This window comes from Adiantum capillus-veneris, chromosome 23, assembly GCF_014529385.1.
Source record: "Adiantum capillus-veneris isolate H3 chromosome 23, ASM1452938v2, whole genome shotgun sequence".
Taxonomy (NCBI): domain Eukaryota; kingdom Viridiplantae; phylum Streptophyta; class Polypodiopsida; order Polypodiales; family Pteridaceae; genus Adiantum; species Adiantum capillus-veneris.
The window spans coordinates 99024803-99046642 of record NC_140953.1 but is presented as its reverse complement, the minus strand read 5'-3'; positions in this window follow the sequence as shown (position 1 = coordinate 99046642).

Below are 21840 nucleotides of genomic sequence, written 5' to 3'. Positions count from 1 at the left end.
GAAGTGATCACTATTTCACCTTCCATTATGGTTCAGACGTTTTAGTAAGGCTTGCAAAAGATTGCAACTGAAAGTATTTTAGTTTTTTTTAGAATTATTTACATTCCTCTTTAATGTGTGCTAGGCGCATCACATTTGCCATAAGTATTGGCAAGGATCACCATGGATATATAGGTTCGGATCTATTTTTTTGCTAAATGCATGCACACTAGGTGTTATGGGCCCTAGTGTTTAGGAAAGGCTGATCTGGAACGGCATGTGTATTCATCAAGTTGTTACTTATGAAGTATTTTGCACTCTATGTGCAGTATCTCTATGAGATTACTTTTAGGTCTACTAATCACCAATAGAGGTCATGGCTTGGTTTCGGTGTTTGTGGATTTTTTTTAATTTTAGTTTTAACCACGATGGTTATTCCGGACATTGTTGATTCCTCAACAATGTTACACGATATTGAGATTCCATTTACCAGTCATCTGGAAAGACTGTCTGTAAACCGTGAGGGACATACTGTTAGTTATCCAAGGGGATAGACAGATTACAAAGTGTAATCTTGTGCTGAAGGATATGCAAAGTGCGTACGTTAGCACCAAGCGATCCAATTAGTGAGCATTTATTGCTCTACTTGGAGTTTGCTTACTATAAGTTAAAGCATGTTTGAGACTATGTGTAGTCTCTTCATGGATACATCAAGTTCTCAACCTTGAACACTAGAGATGGTGGGGTTGTTTACTGGCTGGAATTGGAAAACAAGTCAAGGACTTGGCTGATGAATTATGTTAGCAAGTTACTTTCATGGAAAGTGAAAAGAGGTACTCTTTAGGATATATCTTTGTGTGATAACTCGTTTTGCATACTCATGTGTGTTCTAAATGGAGTTTACACACTATGATTGAATAGGAATTGGCAACACAAGACGGTTGCAAATGGACAACAATGTGAAAAATCAAGATGTTACTCTTGGTTTCATTGAACCTCCTGTTGAACTGTGTTCCAGTCAACCAAACAGTTGGATCCATGAAGGATGCTACTATAGAAAACATTAGTGTATCATCACTCTTGTTTTCGAGGACGAAAACGCTTCTCCAAGGGGGGAGTAATGTCATGCCAAGGGTAGGACTATAGGAGGCACGGCCCTAGCCAAGGGCCGATAGATACACATGCGGTATAGGGGCTATATATAGGAGGGCCAAGGGCCTATATATAGGTATAGTTGGGTGGTTATTGGCATGTCTATCTCCCTAGGACATTTTAGGACCAAGCTAAAATGGCTTTTATAATAGAATTTGGAGTGTTCGCATTTCGTGTTATGGCTTTTGGCTTAACCAATGCCCCTGCTACCTTCCAAAGATTAATAAACACTGCTTTTAGAGAATATTTGAGGGAGTTTTGCGAAACTTTCTTAGATGACCTTTGTGTTTATTCCTCTTGGGAAGAACATCTATCATATTTACGGAAAGTTTTTGAAAAGTGCAGATTGTATCGCATCTAATTAAACCCTTTCAAATGCCAATTTTGGGTTAAACATGGAGTCATTTTATGGCACGTAGTACCCAAAAATGGGATTTTTACATATGAGAGCAAAATTAAAGCAATTTTCCAATTTGCCACCACCTACAAACTATAAAGGAGTTCAAAAGTTCATGGGCCATGTTGGTTATTACCGATGCTTTATTTTAAACTTTGTCGAGATAGCTCGCCCATTGTACGAGCTTCTTATTGAGTTCCACTGGACAGCGGAGTGTGACCATGCTTATGAGTTATTAAAAAAGGCCTTGATGAGTGCTCCCATTCTATGAGTGCCCAATTGGAATGTAATTTTCCATGTGTATATTGATGCATCGAACTTTGCTATTGGGTGTGTTCTAGCTCAACCAGGAGAACATAAATTGGACTACCCCATTAGCTTTGCAAGTCGTCAATTAAATGATGCTAAGAGAAACTACACTACTACAGAGCGGGAAGGTTTAACTATGATTCACATAGTGAAGAAATTACGCTACCCAACAAGTGTGTTTTCTATGTGGATCATCAAGCATTGTTGTATCTAGTAAATAAACCTTGTTCCACGGGAAGAATTACACGATGGTTGTTAATTCTTCTTGAGTTTGATTTTATTGTTGTGATGAGACCCGATAAAAGACATATCATGGAGGATCATTTTTCTCGCATACCCAATGGTGGAGCCCCTACTAGAATTGATGATGAGTTGCCGGATACTTCCCTATTCCTAGTTGAAACGATGCCTGAATGGAGTGAGAAGATTGTGAACTTTTTAATTAATGGTTTTCCACCCAAAGAGCTTTGTAAGGATATAGCTCAAAAATTGTTAAAGGAATGTGAACCTTATTCTCTTATTGCAGGAATTCTTTACAAGCTAGGGAAGGACGATATCCTTAGATGTTGTGCTCGTGAGGATGAGTACTTATACATATTGCAAGAAGCCTATATGGGTATAGCCGGAGGACATTTTTCAGGGGAACTAACTGCTAGAAAGGTGTTGCAATCAGGCTATTGGTGGCCTACCTCATTCAAGGATGCATCACTTTTTGCAAAAGGGTGTGATGAATGCCAACGTTGCAAGATCACACGACGAAAGGATAAGATGCCCTTACATCCTATTAAAGTGACTTAACCATTTGAAAAATGGGGTTTAGACTTTGTAGGCCCAATTAATCCAGTAGCTCATAACACTCAATCTCAATATATTATTGTTGCTATTGACTATGTGACAAAGTGGACGGAAGCCAAGGCGACACGTAAGGCTGATGCAAGGTCAACTGCTAAGTTTCTCTTTGAGAACATTATTACACGATTTGGTTGTCCCTTTGAAATTGTGAGTGACAATGGTACTCATTTTCTAAATGGAGTGATAAAGGAACTCACAACAAACTTCATGATAGACCACCATAAGTCTACACCTTATTATCCACAAGCAAATGGCCAAGCTGAGAGGACTAACAAGACTTTGATTTCTATCTTGACCAAAACAATGGAAGCTCATCGCACAGATTGGGATTTGAAGCTGACATCAGCTCTATGGGCTTATGGTACTGCTTACAAAGTATCTATTAATTTTACACCATTCAAAATGGTATATGGCCAAGAAGCAATTATGCCATGGGAGTTTGTAATTCCTAATCTTCCCCAACATCAATGTCCTTTTTACATGTGTAATAATGCTGCAATGAGGCCGAGTGAATTGTGGTGTCAGATCTATGATCAATCACCATTAAGGAAAGCTCGTAGAGCTAAGAATAGCTCGGGGTCTCCATATAGTTTGGACATGATGGTGGTTCTAACTTTTGAAGCCATGAAATCCATCAATTTGGTATTATTTAATTGCACTTTTTGGGCTTGAGTCCCTTGACATGGGGAAGATGGAATCTCCATTTCTTCGATAGGGTTAGGTAATCCCTTTGTAAACATTCTCTACAAAACAAGAAGGGAGTACGCCCACTTTCTTATGACTTAAAGTCACTTTCTTCTTGGATACACTAGGTATGGCTAGTAGTCTATCATCTTTGTGAGGCTGATTTTGCGTAGGGAACACTGTATTAGTAATCTAGATCTGCCTAGGTGCTGGCTCTAGATCCCTCTGGGTTTCTTCCACCAAACTCATTAATTGCTTGACTCGCTCGATCTCCTTTGTAGGGTTTGGGTAAGTTACTATCTTCTCCTTGGGTTCCTTCGGTCCTGGCCATTGTGGCTCATGATTGTCTTCCTTGTTCTTTTCTTTCTAGTGGTCATTTTAGTCTCCATGGTCTCACTTGAATCAGAATCCTCTTCAACGTCATTCATATATATGGGGTAGTCACCAGTCCCTATATTGGTCTTTGAACTGGGGTCTGACTTCGCTGCTTTTTGCGATCTCTTCCTTTTGTTTTCTTCTTCTTCTGAGATTGGGCAATTGATGTTGTGTCTCTTTTTTCAAGAATATAATTTTGGTGTTGGAGCATCGATCGTGTGAGTATATTTATTGGTGTTGGGTTAAAGGCCCGTGTGCCTGGCTGTCCGTTGTTCAGCCGCCCATGTACAGCCATTCTTTTACTCATTCATAATAAATATACTCATAACTACACATTGTAGTGTGAGTACCGCCCCGCCACACACTGTGTCTATCTCCTTCTTCGTGCTGGCTCTTTCTGTGTGTGTGCTCTCCGATCCCAACAAGTGGTATCAGAGCTTGGTAGTGAGAGCATTGAGAGCTTCATCATCATTGTTGAGTGTGCTGAAAATTGATGCTGTTTCATTGCCGATTTTCAGTCTCGCGCACGTGCGCATTTCTAAAGAGCAGAAGGTTTTCCCGAGCTTGGCATTGGGAGGTTCAGCACTCCGCGAGTATTTTCAACAGGTGTCTTGAGGTGTCCTGGGGTTTAACCCCCATTTCAGAGCCATTCGTGCCATCAAAATTCCCATCCGCGAGCTACAGACTAGGAGTTGCGTTTTTTCAGCTCTCTTTGGTAGTTTTTTGTTTGCTGCAGAGCTTCCATAGCCATTACAGGTGCCATTGTTGCAGTGTATTCACTTACGTGAGCCCACAGCTCATTTGAGAGTGTGTAGCCTCTTCTTGGAGTGGCCTCATACACACAGATAGAGTGGGAGTTTGGCGGCATTGTCTTCTTCGACTACAGGTATAGGTACATGTATAGGTGTAGGTACAGGTACAAGTATAGGTTATAGGGATCTTTGGATATAGGTTTCTTTTGTGGTTACAAAACATGTATTTTGACTGTGGGACAACCATGTGTATGGTTGTGGTTTGAGTGGGAGCTTCTACTTTTCTGGGTAGTCTGTTTATGCTTGTTCTTGAGCTACAGGTTTACATCATCTATGTATGTTGACGGATGTGGATATGGCAGTTTGACAGACACTCTTTATGCATGATATTGTGGAGATTTGGTTCACTTATACATAGAGCGGGTTTCTCTTGCTTGCAGTGTTGCGGTTTGAGTACGGACAGGTACTTGGTTGACAGTAGAGATTGGACTTCGTTGAGCTTGTGCATTGGTTATATGCTCACTTGGATCCATTTATGCTCACGGATTTGTGTAAGCTTGGTCAGCTTATGTCTCTATTGTGGTTATTCAGACATGGAGTATGTTTATGCCTCTATGACAGCTCATTGTTGATGCATTTTGTGGCACGATTTTCCTAGGCCGGTTGAGTTACAGGTGTCACAGGTTTATGCGTTTGTTTGTGGATTTCTACGTACGTTTTTTTGACCATATTATGGGCTGATTTATACTCATGCGTTTGCTCTTTGATTGAGCAGCAGGTGTTGGTAGATTTGCAGCACTACTTTGTTGTGGCAGTTTGTTGGTTGGTTACAGGTTTCTCATTGTTGCATTCTTGTTGTAATGGGTACTAAAGAGGACACAGTTTTCAATATTGAGAAGTTGGATGGTGCTAACTTCTCATATTGGAAAGATCAGATTTGGGATGTCTTGGTGCAGAAGAAACAGATTCGACCTCTAAAGTTGCAGGGAGTTAAGCCAGAGAACATGGAGAGGGATGATTGGGAGGAGTTGGATGAGATGTGCAGGTCTACCATTAGGCTTTCCCTTTCAAAGTCTGTTTATTACAATGTGAAAGATGCACAGGGTGGAGCTTATGAGCTATGGCAGCGGATTTGCGATATGTATGAGAAGCATTCAGCTGCTTCTATGGTGTATTGGATTAAAAAGCTTATTGATTTGCGAATGGAGGAAGGTGCTTCCATGAATGCGCATTTGAATGAGTTCAATACAATTTTCAGCCAACTTGCTAGGCAGAAAATTACGTTTGAGGACAATGTAAAAGCTATGTTTTTACTTGTCACGTTGCCTGAGTCATGGGACACATTTAGGACAGCCATAAGTAACTCGGTTCCTGCGGATGAGTTGACAAGTACTAATGTGGAGTCTAGTCTCACGGAAGAGATTAATCGAAAGAATAATGCAGGTAGTAAGTCTTCTAGTGCAATGGTTGTCAGAGGCAGGACTATGGACAAGTATAAGTCCAACAGGGGTAAATCTAGAAGCAAGTCCCGTGCTAAGAGGAATACGTTGTATTCCCTTTGTGTAGCTAGTGTGGCTGATCACATTTACTTCTTTATGGCATCAACGTTTGGGGCATATGTCACTGAAAGGTTTGAAGTTATTGGCACGTGTGGATTACATTCCCGTTTCAGATTTTGGTGGTTTTGAGTTTTGTGAGCATTGCCTTTATGGTTGACATGCTCGTTCTTCTCATAAGAAGAGTGTTCCACACAGATCTTTGGAAAATCTAGCTTTGGTGCATAGTGATGTATGTGGGCCAATGCCCAATGCTTCTCTTGGAGGTGCTATGTACTTTGTTACGTTCATTGATGATGCTAGCAGGAAGGTATGGGCATAACCCATTCGTGAGAAGGATATGGTGTTTGATATATTTAAGCAATGGTTGGCTCTTGTTGAGAACCAATCAGGTTGTAAGTTGAAGTGCTTACGTATGGACAATGGGGGTGAATTTATGTCTCATGCTTTCACTACATTATGTGTTGAGAAGGGTATACGGCGTGAGCTTAGTGCTCCCTATACACCTCCTCAAAATGGTGTGGCAGAGCGCATGAACAGGACTATACAAGAGAAAGTCCGTAGTATGCTTTCTATGGCTCGTTTGTCAGATGGATTTTGGGCTGAAGCAGTTGCCACTTCTATGCATTTGATAAATCGTTCACCTAGTGTTCCTTTGGGCTTCAAAGTGCCTGAAGAGGTATGGACAGGTTTGCCACCTTCGTATTGTCACCTTCGTGTTTTTGGCTGTGAAGCTTATGTACATGTACCTAAGGCAAAACCCAGCAAATTGGATCCAAAGAGCAAGAGATGTATCTTCTTGGGTTATGGTAGCTATGGTGAGATGGGTTATCGATTGTGGGATCCTATTGACAGGAAGATTGTGCGCAACCATGATGTTGTTTTTCATGAGGACTCTATGTATAGAGCATCACCGCGAACGGTTGAGGTTCGGCATGTGATATTTGAGGAGGATGGTGATCGGTATGATGGTTCCATGGCTGCTCGTGGGCATCCCATTGACCCTCAGGTGGGAGATCATGTAGATGTGGGACAGCCAGATGCACCTCCTGCACAATTTTTGAGGCGTTCAGAGCGGCGTGCAAGACAGCCTTAGCGTTTTGTGCCTTCTATGGATTATGTATTGTTGACTGATTGCGGGGAGCCATCATGTTATGATGAGGCCATGTCTAGTGTTGACAAGCTCAAGTGGGAGCACGCTATGCAGTCAGAGATGGATTCATTGATCCAAAATGATACGTGGGAGCTTACTCCTTTGCCAAAGGGTAAGAAGGCACTACCATGCAAGTGGGTTTACAAGATAAAATTGTGTTCAATGGATGCAAAGCCTAGGTACAAAGCAAGGCTTGTGGCTAAAGGATTCAAGCAACAGAAGGGCATTGATTTTGATGAGATCTTCTCCCCAGTGGTGAAGATGTCTACTTTGCGTATGTTGTTTGCTTTGGTAGCTACAGAAGACATGGAGTTGAAGAAAATGGATGTAAAGACAACTTTCTTACATCTGGACTTGTACGAGGATTTGTACATGGAGCAACCAAGTGGGTTTGTTATTCATGGTTCAAATAAGATGGTATGCCGGCTTCTTAAGACCTTATATGGGCTGAAGCAATCACCTCGTGAATGGTATCGTAAGTTTGATGCATTCATGAGTTCAGAGGGATATGTACGCAGTTATGAGGACCCATGCCTCTATACTCGCAGGGATGCAGATGGCAGTCTTATTGTTTTGGTTTTGTATGTGGATGACATGCTGATCGTAGGGAAGTGTATTTCTAATGTGGATGCCTTGAAACATAGGCTACATGAGACCTTTGCCATGAAGGATCTTGGGGATGCTAGTCATATTTTGGGTATGCGGATCACGCGTGATCGTTCTCGCAGGGCGCTCTTTCTTAGTCAGAAAGAGTACATTGACAGGGTGCTTAAGCGTTTTCATATGGAAGGGGGGAAGGCCATTAGTACCCCATTTCCTCCATATGTAAAAGTCAGCCATGATGACTACCCTTAGACAGATTTGGAGACTATAGAGATGTCTCAGATTCCCTATGCGTCAGCTGTTGGTTCCTTGATGTATGCCATGGTGGCTACGCGTCAAGATCTTGCTCATGCAGTTGGTGTGGTTAGCAGATACATGTCTAACCCGGGCAAGCGTCATTGGGATGCAGTGAGAGGTATTCTCAGATACTTGAGAGGGACTTCAGAGTTGTCCCTATGTTATGGTGAGAAGGATATGTCTGTTTGTGGATATACAGATTTAGACTATGCAGGGTCAGTGGACTCGAGGAAGTCTACTAGTGGCTATGTGTTCACAGTTGCAGGTGGACCGGTTTCGTGGGCATCACATTTACAACCATGCGTTGCTTTGAGCACTACAGAGGATGAATATATGGCTGCCACTAAGGCTGCCAAGGAGGCCATATGGCTCTCACGACTAGTGGGAGATCTTGGTATGGCTGGTGATGCTCTGATGCTACATTGTGATAGCCAGAGTGCCATAGCGTTGGTATGGAATCCTATCTTCCATGCGAAGACAAAGCACATTGAGGTGAGGTATCACTTCATACGAGAGGTGCTAGAGGACAAGCGCATAGAGCTTGTCAAGGTACACACTGACGATAACCTTGCTGACCTACTCACGAAGTCGTTAGCTTCACAGCGGTTTGCACACTGCAGATCGTTGATGGGTATGGCTTGACTTCTTTTGCTGTACTTTGGCCACTTTAAAGGCACACTGCCTTTAAGTGGGAGATTGTTGGGTTAAAGGCCCGTGTGCCTGGCTGCCCGTTGTTCAGCCGCCCATGTACAACCATTCTTTTACTCATTCATAATTAATATACTCATAACTACACATTGTAGTGTGAGTACCGCCCCGCCACACACTGTGTCTATCTCCTTCTTCGTGCTGGCTCTCTGTGTGTGTGCTCTCCGATCCCAACAATTGGTACCACAGGTGTACTTTGTGTTGGCTCCTCGATAACCTCAATTAAATTCAATGGCATGATCTTTGGCGCATTTGGATTATTAGGACATTGGGCAATCAAATGATCTATGCCACATCAATTACACGTGAGTATCGGCATTGTAGATGTGGTTGCTTGATTGGTTTGCATTAGTGTGGCATTCTTTTGTAATCTAATAGGACACTCGGCTACATGATGTGGACCTCCACACTCGTAGCATTGAACAGGTGGTCTCTTGGCAGCGAAATTGATATTTTGGCCTCTTGTCGCAAGCGCCGCTACTTGATAGACGGGTTTGACTTGCCCCCAATAGTCCTCCATGTAGTATTGTGGAATTTCTTCAAGTGCATCAATCCCATAGGAAATATAAGGGTCTATATCTTCCTCAGAGCCTTCCAAACAAGTAATAGATGACTCACAGTCCACTTGATTCACATCAGTGATTCTCGGATGTGGGGGTTGCGGTCCTAGCACTGGAGGTGGTAATGGTGTTGTTTGAACAACATTTTGGGCCCTAGGGACCATGTGTTGTGACGTTTGTTCAAGAGGTGGGGCGTGCATCAATGTGCAGGTACTCGAGGTGTGTCCATCCATGCTAAGGTTGGTCTATTGGCCATCGCATGTTTAAGTACTATGCAATCCTTAGCTTGATGACCATACCTCCCACAGGCATTGCAATTCCCATTAAATTTTACTCTAAAAGTAGGGCATTCACTGGTACTACGCGGACCATAGCAAACTAAGGACCATTGTTGCTCCCTTCTTGGATACATATGACTGTTTTGTGGAACACGATTGTCTCTAAGACTTTCCTGAATGGTCTTGGTGAGATCTGCTAAAGTCGTCTTAGATATCTTTGGCTCTTTAGCAATAGGCTTCATGGTCATTGGCTCATCCCAAGATGCTTGCGAGCTAGTACATTTAGGCTCAACAGACACTCTTTCTCCTTGAATCATTAAGTTGTCCTCCAATTGGATCGCATTGGTGGTGACTGCTTTCGAAGTGGTGATACCTCTAATGACTAGGCCATTGTAGATATCCACATGTCATAGTCCCCTAATGAATCTATCAAGCAATTGGTTATTATTGAAGCACTCATTGGGATTACAACAGGAATTCAAATGCTTCAAGCAACTATTAAAGTCTCTCACGGACTCCCCTTTCTGTAGTTGGGCTTTCTGGAGCTGAGATGCTACACCCCAAAGTACTCCCTCTCGTATGTATTCTTTCAAGAAGAGTCTCCTAAGAGTAGAGTAAATTGTTTTTTATTCCACCCTTAGGGTACTATACCAATCCCCATCCTTCCCACTCAAGGTCAGGCTTAAAGCATTACTCTTATGTAGGTCATTGTGTTCTCCTAGGGAATCACATAATTGTTCATATACTTTGATATGGTTCCTCACATCCTCGTCTCCACTAAATATTTGTGTGAGCTTGGCTATTTGTACTGCCTTACTTCTAGGCTCTCTATCAGGAGTGTGCATATTTTTAGCTATAGATCGATTGATAGCTTGAGCAAATGTTGCCATGTCACCTAAGTGAGCAGGTATAGTGGGGACATGCTCTCTCGGGATTGCATGTAGAATGGGGGTTGGCATTGGGTTTGGTGTATATGAAAACCTTAGGTTCCAAGTTGGGTACGGTGTTGTGCCATGTGGTGGCCCAAAGTTCATATGTGTGGCCCTGGGCATAACAGACATGGGATTTGACATGCTAACGGTAGCTGGCATGGTCCCATTGAAATAAGAGCTTGGATATTTTGGTTGTGGAGCATAAGTTGTTGAAATAATGGGAGGGGTAGAGGCTACATGAGCACCAGGACCCATAGATGCATATGATTGATACACACTTGTAGGTACTGTTGGAGGCATTGAGCTACCATGTAGTGGTGCTTTACTAATAAATGAGGTCCATGGCGTGTTTTTTGTCATGTCCATCACTAGGGTAGGCATGGTAGCCGTGGTGTCATCAAGAGAAACATGAGCTAAAGGTAAAGCTATCACTTGTGGGCTCAGATTGTACTAAGAACCCTAGTGAAACAACATATGGAGGATCATCAAGATTACCGAGGGAGTCTCCATTTGTGATAAAGTTGGTTGCTTAGCCTTCCATGTATCCAGGAATCTCATGAGACCCGATGAAGGCATGTGGATCCCTTTGTTCTGTCTCTCCAACTCAATAACCCTATGGATGACATCGTAAACTCTTTGTTGTTGATCCTCTATGCTAGTAGCACGCGTTGTGGATTGTAGGACATCTAATCAACCCACATGATAGGTGTAACCTACGCAAAGGTCGGTTAAAGTCTATGTTTGTAGTTCATACTCCGTCATTTAGAAACATTCCATCTACGATTGAGGTGCTAGGGGTGTCCTTTGAAGTAGATGCAATGTGGCTCTCTATGGTTTGACCCCTAGTGGTTGCTAATTCAGGAGCACTTGATTGCTCGACTAGCATGGATGTTGACATAGGGGCCTTCGCCTTTAGCTCTTTCCGTTGTTCTGCCTTCCATAAGATTTTGATTTTCTTTTCCCTGGTTTGCAAGGATATATTGTTCAACCTCTTGCACTTTGGCAAGGCTTCTACCATCAGGTAATATAACCTCGAAGGAGAATAGCTCTGAAGAGTCAGGGGGTGAAGTGAATGGAGTATTCACATGCACACTCTCTAGGAGCATGGGGTCTACATTGGTCATGAATGGTGAATTTACTTCCCCACCCTCTTCATTTATATCGCTAGCTCCATGTTCGGAGCGAGTGGCTCTACTAAAAGTCTCCTTCAAGTGGCTAAGCACGCTTGGCCCGGACCGTGGGCCCATGGAATGCATGTCTTGGCTTAAACTATCGGGATTAGGCATCGTGTGTGACAGGTTCCTAACCTCACTCCTATCTTATTTTGCAGACATAGCGAGAACCACAAACATAATTGTCAATCCATGGGACGAAGCTGACTCAATTAGTGCATAGAGGCTACAAGAGGTTGTCAATCTCTTGGAAAGCAACAAACAACTCGCATCTAACTCAAGCTACACTCAAATGACCAAAGTCACCAAAAGCTAATCACTAATCGGCAAAAAAATCATAACCGTTATAGCATCAAATGACATCCATCCAAACATTATGAAACTTTTAGGACATGTTTATAAGACCTAAGCACACATGTTTATGGTCTCAAATTTCACTTTAGGTCAAGTGCAAAAATCGCGATAATTAATAGCAGTGATTTTTAACCTAGTCATTTTCGACCCAGAATGCGTCTAAATGCTTAGCAATGATGTCCCAATACCCTGCCTATGCTTGCTTTGTGATTTCCTAGCTTAAATTCCTACTTATGATGAAATTAGGCCATGGGTCGGCGACGCCAAAAGCTACGGATTAACATTAAAGTTTACGTCAATGTGTAGAGCTCTTACTTGCGGTTGCAATGCAACAGACGACACTGCAATGTGACAACCGAGAAGGGAGTAGTAAGCGCGAGAAGGAGAGAAGGGAGTGTCGTTAACTCACGCTGTGTTTCTATTATCCAAAACTTGAAAATAACTAACAAAAATTGGCTTTTATACCTTAGCCAAGGTTTCTTTGGTCAAAAACTAATAATCTGGGAGCTCTAGCTAAAGATAAGTTGATACAATCTGGAAGCTTGTAGCCCCAACTCATTGATTACACTATCCATCTAGAAAATAGAGGTTACAACATTCCCGATTTATCAAAAGCAAAAGTGTTTTTACAATAAAAGCTTCAAAAAATGTTATCTGAGTTAACTTGCCGCTGCTAACATTCCCGCCTCCTCGACCGTGTCGTTCCTTGACACAACTTCATGGACTGAAGTAGTCTTTGGGTTGATGGCTGGCGAGGCGGTCTTTAAGTGCATGTAGAGCTTTCTCATATCTGATTCGTCTTTCTTTGTCAGGGACTTGCAAAAATTGCATGGTGACTTTGTTTTTAAGTTCGATGGGTGAATAGACAACAAACCTTGATGTAAGTTTGCTGATCATTGGCCTAGAAATCTTTGTCTGCCATGTGATAATCTAGTATAAAATGCCTCTTCAAATGCCAACATATTGCTTGATGGCAGGAAGATGCATTTGGCGTAGAAGTCGTAGAGGACTTCTTCTGAGGGCTGTCCACTCAAATTATAGCATAGAACTTTGTTGCCTTCTAGGAAAGACATCCAAGGAGCTCCTGCTTGCTCGGGCTCATGAAAAGCTTGAATGCATGTAAGCAGCATTCGATAGATTTTATATAGCATAGCACATGAGAGTTTAGGCAGACTTTTGAAGAAGTTCATGGCCCCCGTTAGGGTTTTCACCATGTAGTCCTCCGTTGCTGTTCCCTACTATGGAGCTGGTAGTCTTGGGTGGTTGAGCCATGTTGGTCTCTTCTCCCTCAATGCATCTGGTGCCTACCACGTCCTTACCCATGATACATGACAGAATGTGGGGTCCTTCTGTATTGCTGCATGTGCTCTTGTAATCAGAATGAGGTATTTAGAGTTCTTCTTGAGCCAGTTCTTTCTCCATATGGGGTGGAGAGCATCTGAGCCTTCTGTCTGCATATCCATGTAAAGTCTTTCTTTTACTTGCAGTAGCTCCACCTTTATCAATGGATAGGACAACAACTGCTGATGCCATTGAGCATTGATTTGGTTGGGAGTGAGCTGAGTTACATTGACTCAGTGGAGAACTCTCAACTCCCAATCCATTTCCGCTTTCCATCCAGCATCTACTTCATGGACTATTTGCTCCTTCAGTGCATCTTCGCCAGCTTTAGAGAGCTGGACCATTGGCACTTGTTCTTCTTTCGTGATTGGCACTTGAAACTCCAACTCTCCTACTAGCTCTTCTGATGGCTGTGTTTCCATATCTGCAAAGGAGACTGATGGTATGTCTATGCTTGGCTGTTCAGAAGTTCTTGCCTCCTCTTGAGCTTCTGTATGTCCTTCTCTTAGCAGTTGGTTCGCTCTCTTTAAATCTTCTATCTCCTTGAGTAGTTGCTCTTCTCTTTGTACCCGCATCAATGCAAGGTCTCATCTTTGTGCTTGTTCAATCTTCAACTCAAGCTTGAGGTCTTTGTTCCTCTTTTCCAAAATCTTGTAGACTTCATCTGTTCCCTTGAGTGAAGCTACATCGGGGTTTTGTCTTATCTGCCTTAGAAATACTGCTTAATCATTGATTCTTTGCTCTGAGTTCTGCAAGGAGGCATTGGCTACATCTAGTTGCACTTGGATCTTTTGGACTGACTGAGTAGTGATTTTAAGTTCGTTGGTCACTTCGGTCAGTTGTTGGTCCTTACTTTTGCATGCATCAGACAGCTTCATGAGGAGCTCCCCCAAATCTCCATCTCTTTCTGCTGTCTTTCCTTGACAGCATAATGCTGTTCTGCTTCATTTTATAGCTCTTTAATCTCTCTTTGTAGATCTTCTATTGGGGGCAATTGTACCATAGCCTAATCAACCCAAGACCAACAAAATTATCAATCCTAGGATCGACAACCCGGCTAGGTCATGGAAGCACGAGCATCGGATGTATAGAATTAGAGGATTCAAGACTATGCTCATCCAATGCAATAGAGATTAGTCATTAATCACTAACTCTAATAACATCATCAACTAAGCATCTCCTACACACATTAAGCCCACCGAAATCCGACTTACCATAGACTAGAATCCCAAAGCACACTAATGAACACACTAATTGCATTGGTGTTGGTGTCTCCAATCACCACATGCCAATCAAGACACTTCATCAAAAGCTACACACACAAGGTGAATGGTGCTAAAATTTCATAAAACCCATCCACACACAAGCAAACAATAGAGCACACACTAATTACAAGATTAAGAACCAACTTAATCAACCTAATTACTGATGTTAAATATTGCAAATCGAGTGCTTATAGAAGGATATGAGTGGTTAATAGCAAGAAGTCATCACACATACTCAAATCTAGAATAATGAGAAAGGTGAAACTACTTCATGACATAATGGAGTAGAAGAATTGACACTAATGAGAAAGTAGAGATTAGATTAAGAATGCTTCTCTAATTACAATGGATTAGCACTAGCCTCTTAAGCATGGGCATTAAGCTCAAGACTAGGCCATCCATCAAGTGAACACTCAAGAGAGAGAGAGAGCTCTCAAAAGTGGATCCTCAAGAATGAAGCCTCCTTGTATAAAGGCTTCCTTATAAAGACTTTCACCAAACAATCCCTTCTACTATGGGTTTAAGTTTGAGCCACGGGATATTCACTAAGGGTTACCATATGGTATCACGTGAGTGTACAATAGGGGGGTTTTCTAAGGCCAAATGGACAGATTTTATAGCGGAGGGTCCCCTATGTAGGGGTTAAAGATGCAATTTTGTTACACGCAGATGGCGTCCTCTATTACTACTAGTGAATCCCCCGTGGTTTGAGCCCTCTAGCTAGCATATACAACTTTGGAACTCCCAATGAGCCCAAGACCTTATACAACGTGACTCACATTCATAGCATATCTCCCGCTTAATGCATGATCGGTGTAGCCTGTGTTAGCCGCTACTAACATTCCCCCCTTCTTAATTTGGCGCACGTCCTCGTGTGCCGGTGAAGCAAAACACGGTGACATGGTAGAAAGTAAGTCCATGGAAGAAATGTTGAGTTGCAAAACATAAGAACAAGTAATGAGCATCAAAGGCCAACAAGGATAAAAACATGAAGTACAATGAACAATCATGCAGAGTGATTTTTTTGCTTCTAAAAGATGGGTGAATCATAGTAAAAAACTAGACAACATAAAGCAAAAAAGACACCTATACTATTGTGAAGATTACACCACCTGAAATGTCAGCTTTATGCATGAAACACAAACAATCAATTAAGACCTTAGTCTAATGCAAGTCCATAAACCTACTAGCCTAAAAACTATGTGACCAATCTTAATAAATCATTCAAGTCTATCATGTCTATGGGCTATAAAAAATCTCCTAATCTATTAGTACATTGCCACAGCTTTTTGAAGCTCATGGAAGTTTTGTTTTTGTCATTTCATAGAAAAAAGTAAAACACAATACAAGGCTATCACCCCAAGGCAAGTCTAGGTGCGACTCTCGGCTCCTTGAACCCTTAAGAAGGTGTTCCAAGAATCTATTAACCTACCAAGGCGATGGCTAACCCCTATCAACCCCCCAGGGCATCAGTTTAGGGTCTTGACCAAGCAAACCAAGGTGATTTTCCTCGCTTGCTAAGTGCCAATAAGGCGCTAGGCCTCACAAGACACAACATAACATAGAAATTTTCTTTTCATGTGTCTAGTAACATTTTTGCTACTTTTTCTTGACACTTTTTTGCTTCAGTGTTTCATTACTTAGCACTTTTTTATAGCTTCCATCATGAGATGCTAACGGCAAATGGACTAAAGGACTAAAGCCTAATCATAGCCCTAGGTCATGTTAAAAATGAATGGAGTATTAAGACTATCACTAAGAGTCTTGGACTACATAAAACCTAATTTTTTAATGAGTTAATATTCACAAAGCAAAGTGTTGAAACTTTAGTATGCCTGGCTTTGAACATGAAAGAACCATAGCTTAGAAAAAAAAATTACTTAAGCCAATCATAGAGAATGGAGAGATGAACAAAAGAACAAAATCATGGAAGGATTACACCTATTCATGCTCTTTTGAGCATCCTTGAGCAAGCATCCCCTTTGTAGAGAAGTCTCTTGGTCCTTTTATTCACGATCGAAGCTGAATGAAGCTAAGTGTAAACACAAGCTCCAAAGGCCTTTTATTGAAATAAAAAGCACACAAAAAAACATTAATGAAAATCTAAAGCTAGGGTCTTGTATACCCAAATTTACCAAAGGGAAAAAACCCAAGAGAAAAAAGTACCTTTGGTTATGCACATGGTGCTCTTTGTAGAAACTTTATGTATACATATCAACATGAGAGAGAATGAGCTTCTACATAAGAAAATTTTACAAATTTTACCATCTCGTATGCATGATTCAAAGTTGATTAGTTTCTAGCTCAATGAAATATGGAATTAAAGGCAAGCCAAGAGCTGAAAAATAATGCAAATTTGATGAAATGAAGTGGCTCTTGAAAGCGGAATTTTATAATTTAAAAGCTCCAAACAAGTTGGCTAAACACTAACTCACATGAAATTTTACAATTTTAAGAGCAATCTATGAGCTAGAGATGACTTTAACTTTTGGAATGAAAAATGAATGGCTCTCAATAGCCAAATTTTGTACTTGAAAGCTCTCAAAAAAGTTGGGTAAACACTAGCTCAAATGAAAACATTTGCATTTAGACAAAACTTAGAGCTATAATTTATACAACTTTTAATCCAAAGAATTGGAATGGCTCTAAGTAGCCAAATTTTGTAATTTTTTGCAATGATGACCCCTTCTTGGATCAATGATAGTTTTTGTTGCCCACAACCCTTCAAAATAAAGCACAATTGTTAGTGCTATGTAATCATTTGGTCATTCAATAAAGCACTAAAATGCATATCCGATTCCATTTTCAAGCATAAAATCCCAACCAAATAAGCACAATTCATCATCGAGTGTAACTCTCACATGAAGCTCACATGCTTTTCAAAAAGAGCTTGACATTTAGTGCAATGAAAACTTCAATCAAGTCGAGCACTAAACCATGCACAAGTCGAATTTTTAGTGCAAGTAAGGAAATTACATAGTCATAACATACACTCATTGCCTGCTTGCTTGCTCTAACATAGCAAATATGACATACATAGAGAGAGAGTGCATATGATGAAGTGAACTTGTAGATTTTTAAAGTCAATCAAAACACAATGTTGTATCTTTGGGCCAAGACACCTAAATAATGAAAATTTTCACTGCTAAATGATCTTTGCATTCAAGGAAAGCACTAAAGATGCAACAATCAATACCAAGCCCACATTTTAATGCAATTTGAAGTATTGATGCATCATCCAAGTGTAGCGTTGATATACGACTCTTTGATAGCCAAATTACCTCTTTTCACAGCCATGGAAATCCCAAATGTCATGTTTTCCTTCAAAATTCATTTAATCTTTAGTGCATGATACCAAGCATGACAATTTGTAAGAATCATCATACGTCCAAGCTGACACAATCTTATAAAGAAAAAACTATGGATCATGACACAATATCAAGTGTTCTCATTTTGTAGCATTCTCAATTCTTTTTAAATCCATCCGAGAGGCAAGCTGAGTTTTGTATTTGAATCCTCCCTTTCAAGTCAAGCCATAGGGTGAGAACCCAACCTTAAGAATATTTTTTTTTTAATTTTTGTTTTTAATGCTTTTTTTTTTCTGATTGCGTCTCGATTTTTTGGGGACGAGAGAGAAAGATGTGAGGAAGGGCATCGGAGGTGTGAGTGTGGGGGGCACTCAGCAAGTGTGTGTGTGTGTGTGTGTGTGTGATTGACGAGTCTGACGACCTGGTGGTAGGATCTGATAAGGGTTGGCGGTCTATTATACATAGCCACCAAAGAAGGCGCCGTATGCAGGTTAGCAGGCAAGTGATTTCATGCCAGGAAAGGTGTGAGTTGTGGGTGTTGTGTTGTGAGTGTGTATGGTATGAAACTACAATCTGCAACATTTTTTGCGATGATTGAGGGTTTGCGAATCCGCAATGCGCATTTAAGCGTGCAAGGTGAAGGACGGAGAAAAGAAAGCAAATTCAGCAGAGTCCACGTGCAGGTGGATAGAAACCAGGGCACCAAAGCTTGCCGCATGGCGGGGCACATTGATGAGAGCATCAACAACAAGTGGTTTATCTTACTGCACTTGTTTTTAAGGCGTGAGTCAGAGTGATGCTTCCAGCTAGGCTATGCAGGCCATCAGTGAACTCACTAAATAAAGTGAGCATGTGCATTGTGATGAGGCGTGGCCACTATTGTGGAGTGTAGCAGCTAGCGGCCCTTGATTAGAGGGTGTGAGTAGGAGCCCCTTGAAGGCAAGAGGGCCCCGCAATCAGCGTGTGTGTGAGCGTGCTCGCGAGTGCAACAGATGCGCCAAGATTTGGCTTACCATAATTAGCTATAGGGAAAATGGGAGATCGGATGGCAAGACAGGTCACGATTTTGTGTGTGTGCTGAGATTCACCATAAAGTGTGTGGTTTTCTTTTTGCAATATGCGTGCATCAAAAAAGGTGGGCACTTGGTGGTTTTGAATTTATTTATTTATATTTATTTTTTGAACAAAAAAATCGATAGGAGTTTGATGAGATAGTGTGTGCGGCGAGTTTGAACTCAAGGCAAGCAATCGCATCATGGGTACAAAACACATGTCACAAACGGATAAGATACGAGTGAATTCATGAAGCCACGATCGATAAGAGAGAGAGAATCACGAGAATGTGTGAGTGTTCAAAGTTAAATTCAATCCTCAATTGATATTAAAATTTGGTATAAGCTTATAAAAGTACCCACATTTTGGTCTCGATTGATCGCATTCTTCAAGTCATATGGTATGAAACACATCAAAAATTGATTCATTAATGATCAAAATGGGTAAAACAATTGAAATTGATATATATTATACACTATAGGACATTGCATATGTACAATGTAGTGCACCATTTACAAAACCATTCCCAATTATCATCATTGCAACTTGGGTTGCTCAATTTCAATATCTCTAATCATCGAAACCCAATGGCTTGTCATTCTTGTTTTTATGGCCCTACATATTCGATTACATCAATACATAGGCACACATGTACATTCAATAAAATTCCAATCAATTTGGCTTCAATGCAACGGTAGTGCGTTAAATCATCCTGAATTGTGTGCAACTGAGTCATCTCAATTCGATAAATCATACATGTACCAAACTTTAGGTTTTTAATCATCACAATTGGCAACCAAGACCAATCATTCATCTTCAATTTGGACATCAAATGCCATTGAGTAGGCACACATACCCAAATTTAGACCAAAATTATACGCCAAAAATCCATCAATTTCACATAAGCCATGCTCAAATTGCACACTTGATCAAGCATAAGTGAATGCATGCATGCTCAATTTCTAAAAAATTAGCAATAATTTGATCCAATCAAGCAATGCACACACTCAAAAATTAAGCACAAAAGTTCAAATTTGGCTCAATGGCAATGCATTTAGGCTTACACCTAATGGTTGCACACATATTTGATGCACATCTTACAATCAAAAAGCATTTGGGTACCCCAATTGACCATCAATCATTGAAAATCAAGTGGTCTTGAATGGGCACACACACTCAAATTTTTCCCAAATTCTTGGCAATTAGGCATATCCAATGATTGAAATTGCCTAGCATTCACATCAATTACATGATTTCACACTCACATATCATCAATTCATCAATTTCTATGCATGCACACACTCAAGATTAGGTGCACACACACTTGAACTTTTTGGCAGTTTTTTCCCTCTTTGGTGCATTACACACACAATGACTTTTATGCACACACATGAATTCTTGATGAGAATTAAGCATTATCTTGACACAAACATATTCATTAATCAAAATTGACCATCAATTTTATTCCAAAACAATCAAATTAGGTGCAAAGTGTAGGTTAATTGAGTTACACACCTAATTTTAGCAAATAATTAGCACACATTGAACCACATTAATCAATCAAGAATTAACATGACCAAGTGAGTGCACTTACATTGTAATCACACTCCAAGTTATTCCTTTGCTCCACACAAAGATGCATCATTGCATCATTGCACACATGTGTGTGCACCATCAAATCGGCTCCAAAATTGACCATTGTAGGCCAAAAATCAAACACTCAAATCATCAAATTAGGTATAAATTAGCACAATTAACTTGATAAAAGTGTTGATTCCACCTCTTGCAAGGGGATTGAACATACATTAAACTTCAGATGTTAGTGGTTAGGTTAGCAAACTTAGTAAAAAATTAGCATGGAATTAGTACAATTAGCATGGAAATGAAGCAAAATTACTAAGGGTTAGTATGAAATTAGTGAAATTGGGGGTTTGGGGTATTCATAACTCAACAATTAGCTTCAATGTCTTGCACAACATCATCAAATCAAACCAAAATTGAGTTACACACACTCAAAACCAATGAAATTAGTAGTGAAATTACACCATTCTAAACAGCCTCTACTCACTATCTTAGGTTATCGATCCCCGGCAACGGCGTCAAATGTTGGGGCCAATCGTAGCATAGCTTAATCAACCCAAGGCCAACAAAATTATCCATCCTAGAATCAACAACCTGGCTAGGGCATGGAAGCACGAGCATCGGATGTATAGAATTAGAGGATTCAAGACTATGCTCATCCAATGCAATATAGATTAGTCATTAATCACTAACTCTAATCACATCATCAACCAAGAATCTCCTACACATATTAAGCCCACCGAAGTCCGACTTACCATAGATTAGAATCTCAAAGAACACTAATGATAAGCACACACTAATTGCATTGCTGTTGGCCTCTCCAATCACCACATGTCAATCAAGGCACTTCATCAAAAGCTACACACACAAGGTGAATGGTGCTAGAGTTTCATAAAACCCATCCACACACAAGCAAACAATAGGGCACACACACTAATTACAAGATTAAGAACCAACTTAATCAACCTAATTAGTGATGTTAAATATTGTAAATCGAGTGCTTATAGAAGGATAAGAGTGGTTAATAGCAAGAAGTCATCACACATACTCAAATCTAGAATAATGAGAAAGGTGAAACTACTTCATGACATAATGGAATAGAAGAATTGAGACTAATGAGAAAGTAGAGATTAGATTAAACACTAGACAATGGATTGCACTAACCTCTTAAGCATGGGC